Here is a 4602-nt window from a genome sequence, read left to right as displayed (position 1 = left end):
GGGGCTTGTCTGTCTGGCTGCAGGCTGCATTTACTGCATAAATTTGTACAGCACAGGGGCAAAATCTGGCCTTTGTCTACCCGAGCCTGGGGAATGGGAATGTCCGGGAATGGTTTCCAGGCATGGGGAATTAAATGTCCTGGAACTTTTTCTATCAAAAGCACCATGCAGTGATCAATCTTTTTCCCCTTTTGTTTTCTTTTTTTTGCACATACAACCGGGACATAAGCATCTCTTTATGTGTTTTGTTTACATGTGTGTATGTTATTAATCTCCACGTAGAAAATAGCTTCTGAAAGGGCATCCGAATCAGGGTTTCCCCTTTGCAACACCCTTTCCCCCCTTCTCTCCCCCACTCCGACCGCACTCTGCACCTTTCTCTTTCCATCCCTTTGTGTGTCTGTTTGTGCACGGACAAGCATGTGTTTGTGTGAGCACGCTCGTGCGTACATACATCCGTGTGTTTGAGAGAAAATGAGTATGACAGGGTTTGAAAGGGAACACGTGTGCCCCGGGACATAGCCAACCCCTCCTCTTCCTTCCCATCCTGCCTCCTTGGCTCCTCCTCATTCTCCTCCTCTTCGTCCCCCCTCCTTTTCTGCTTCACCCCAGCGCTCTGTCTACAAAGTGCCACGAAAGACGCCTATCAGTGCCTACATGCTGTTACACTGCCCCAAAATTCCCCTGGGGCCTCTTACCTATTCATAGCCAAAAGTGGGCTTCCTTTCCCCTCTCTATCTTTGAGACACTGTACGTATACGTCCTGAACAGATATCCTTTATGACAAAGATGTGTCTGATTGTTGAAGAGCCTTGTATTGTGAAGATTTAGTTTCCCATTACTGTACTTCTGACTCAGTGAGCTAAATGAAGTCATGCAAACAACATTCAAACAGTTCATGCTGAGAAATGTTGTGCCTGTTAACCCATACAGTCTATATTATCAAGACATCAGTGGGATTTTTCAAAATGAATGTTTTTGGTAGAAGTGATATTTCTACATGGCAAGTAATTTACTACTAAGTGTTGTAGAGTCATAGAAAACCAACACACCCAACAGTCATGACATGTAATAACATGTAATGTAATTAAATCTGTAATTGAAAGCGACATGTTCAAAATAATAGCAGTGTTGTGTTCAATTAGTGAGGTGATTGATTCTGTGAAGAAACAGGTGTCAAATATGGTCCATATTTAACCCTTGTGTTGTCTTCCTGCCGACCTGGAAATTTAAAATGAAAAACATTTTATCAAGGTTATGGTAATCTTTTTTCTACCCTTTTGTGGCTCCCCCCCCCCCATGACTTTGTCACTTTTTCAACATTTGTCGACTTTCTCTGAGCCTTTTGAAATTTTCATGGGTTTTTCCCTAAATATTTAAAGTTTCTTTTTCTTTTCTTTTACATCTGTCCCTTTATTGACATTTTTCTCTTTTTTTACACTTGTCACTTTACCAAAATTTTTTACTCCAAATGCTAGAAAATTGACAAATCACCCAAATTCAATGAAAGAAGTTTCAATTATTTATTTAACTTGTGAGGATTGTTGTTTGGAACCATCCACGTTCCTTTTTTGGGAAAATTTGTTTGAAAGAAACCTAAATTTTTTTGGAAAGAGGTCAAATTTGACCCGATGACAACAGGAGGGTTAAGGCAGACATTGCTCTGAGGAACAGCATTCTTTGATTAAAAGGTTGATTGTAGAGGGGAAAACATATAGAGAAGTGCAGAAAAGTATAGGCTGCTCAGCCAAAATGATTTCAAATGCCTTGAAATGGCATCCAAAGCCTGAACAACATGGGAAAAATGGTCAACTACCATTCAAATGGATCAAAGAATATTCAAAATGGCAAAGGATCAACCAATGATCAGCTCCAGGAAAATCAAAGAAGACTTAAAGTTACCTGTGAGTACTGTTAGGATAAGAAGAAGGCTATGTGGAGCAAAGCTATCAGCTAGAAGCCCCCCCGTAAAGTCCCATTGCTGAAAAAAAGACATGTACTGAAGAGGTTGAAATTTGCCAAAGGACACATTGACCAGTCAAAGGAGAAATGGCGCAACATTATGTGGACTGGTGAGAGCAAAATTGTTCTTTTTGGGTCTAGGGGCCACAGATGGTTTTTCCGACGACCCCCATGCACTGAAGTCAAGCAGCAGTACACTGTGAAGACAGGATAGCATGGTGGTGCAAAAATCCTGTTATGGTGATGTATCTCATACTGTGGTGTTGGGCCTATTTATCATATAACAGGGATCATGGATCCGTTTCCATATATCAAAATACTTAAAGAGGTCACGTTGCCTTATGCTGCAGAGGAAATGCCTTTGAAATGGGTCTTTCAACAAGAAAATGACCCAAAACACACCAGTTAAGCGAGCAAAGTCTTGGTTCCAGATGAACCAGACTGGATATAGAGCAGGTGTAATGGATAGGGAAAACACGTATTAAGATAGCATTTGATACCCCGAAGCGACATGATACCAACACCCTAAATTTTCCTCAGGGCATTCCTTATCCTAATTACACTGCCGCCTGGCTCCTCCTCATTTCTCCTCCTCTCGTCCCCCCGGGCCTTTGGTCGGCTTCATGACCCCAGCCTCTGTCTACAATGCCAGCCATGGGGGGGGAAGAGGACGCCTATCAAAATAGCCTCATGAGGTTCCGGCGAGTATTGGCCAGCACCAAAATTCCCCCGTGTGGTGACGCAGCCAGGGAAACCGGGCGTCATCTCTCGCGGACGGAGGACCTGATACTTCGACTGGGTTCGGACATAACGCGAGAAGAGGGACCACACTGAGGTATACAACCTCCTCTGTGTGCCCACACAATCACACCCACGTGACTGAAAGTCGTTATCTTTGAGACACTGTACGTATACGTCCTGAACGATATCCTTTATGACAAATGTGTCTGATTGTTGAAGAGCCTTGTATGTGAAGATTTAGTTTCCCATTACTGTACTTCTGACTCGTGAGCTAAATGAAGTCATGCAAACAACATTCAAAACTTAGCATGCTGAGAAATGTTGTGCCTGTAACCCATCAGTCTATATTATCAGACATCAGTGGGATTTTCAAAATGAATGTTTTTGGTAGAAGGTATATTCTACATGCAAGTAATTTACTACAAGTGTTGTAGAGTCATAGAAAACCAACACACCCAACAGTCATGACATGTAATAACATGTAATGTAATTAAATCTGTAATTGAAAGCGACATGTTCAAAATAATAGCAGTGTTGTGTTCAATTAGTGAGGTGATTGATTCTGTGAAGAAACAGGTGTCAAATGGTCCTATTTAACCCTTGTGTTGTCTTCGCTCCTGCCGACCTGAAATTAAAATGAAAAAAATTTTATCAAGGTTATGGTAATCTTTTTTCTACCCTTTTGTGGCTCCCCCCCCCCCCCCATGACTTTGTCACTTTTCAACATTTGTCGACTTTCTCTGAGCCTTTGAAATTTTCATGGGTTTTTCCCTAAATATTTAAAGTTTCTTTTTCTTTTCTTTTACATCTGTCCCTTTATTGACATTTTTCTCTTTTTTTACACTTGTCCATTAACCAAATTTTTTACTCCAATGCTAAAAATTGACAAATCACCCAAATTCAATGAAAGAAGTTTCAATTATTTATTTAACTTGTGAGGATTGTTGTTTGGAACCTCCACGTTCCTTTTTTGGGAAAATTTGTTTGAAAGAAACCTAAATTTTTTGGAAAGAGGTCAAATTTACCCGATGACAACAGGAGGGTTAAGGCGACATTGCTCTGAGAACAGCATTCTTGATTAAAAGGTTGATTGTAGAGGGGAAAACATATAGAGAAGTGCAGAAAGTATAGGCTGCTCAGCCAAAATGATTTCAAATGCCTTGAAATGGCATCCAAAGCCTGACAACATGGGAAAAATGGTCAACTACCATTCAAATGGATCAAAGAATATTCAAAATGGCAAAGGATCAACCAATGATCAGCTCCAGGAAAATCAAAGAAGACTTAAAGTTACCTGTGAGTACTGTTAGGTAAGAAGAGGCTATGTGGAGCAAAGCTATCAGCTAGAAGCCCCCCGTAAAGTCCCTTGCTGAAAAAAAGACATGTACTGAAAGGTTGAAATTGCCAAAGGACACTTGACCAGTCAAAGAAATGGCGCAACATTATGTGGACTGTGAGAGCAAATTGTCTTTTTGGGTCTAGGGGCCACAGATGGTTTTTCGACGACCCCCATGCACTGAAGTCAAGCAGCAGTACACTGTGAAGACAGGAAGCATGGTGGTGCAAAATCCTGTTATGGTGATGTATCTCATACTGTGGTGTTGGGCCTATTTATCATATACAGGGTATGGATCGTTTCCATATATCAAATACTTAAAGAGGTCACGTTGCCTATGCTGCAGAGGAAATGCCTTTGAAATGGGTCTTTCAACAAGAAAATGACCCAAAACACACCAGTTAAGCGACAAAGTCTTGGTTCCAGATGAACCAGACTGATGTTATGGAGAGGCCAGCTCGATCCCCGGACCTCAGTCCCATAGAACACTTGTGGGGTGACATCATAAACGCTGTTTCTGAGGCCAAACCCAGTAATGAAGGATGTTGAATTTAGTATTCAAA

The 4602-nt window shown here is 41.3% G+C and overlaps 1 protein-coding gene and 1 long non-coding RNA gene across 5 annotated transcripts in view; one reads left to right on the top strand and one right to left on the bottom strand.

The window, feature by feature from the left end:
* Positions 1-4602, top strand: part of dpf3 (double PHD fingers 3) — a 25416-nt gene that overhangs the window by 2391 nt on the left and 18423 nt on the right. The window lies entirely within an intron of this gene.
* LOC116705809 (uncharacterized) overlaps positions 1-4602 on the bottom strand; it is a 6149-nt gene that overhangs the window by 695 nt on the left and 852 nt on the right. The gene's annotated exons all lie outside the window — the stretch shown is intronic.

The sequence above is a fragment of the Etheostoma spectabile genome, chromosome 18 (genome assembly GCF_008692095.1).
Source record: "Etheostoma spectabile isolate EspeVRDwgs_2016 chromosome 18, UIUC_Espe_1.0, whole genome shotgun sequence".
NCBI classification, from domain to species: Eukaryota; Metazoa; Chordata; class Actinopteri; order Perciformes; family Percidae; genus Etheostoma; species Etheostoma spectabile.
Note: the sequence above shows the minus strand (reverse complement) of the source record. Positions and strands in the feature narration are given on the sequence as shown.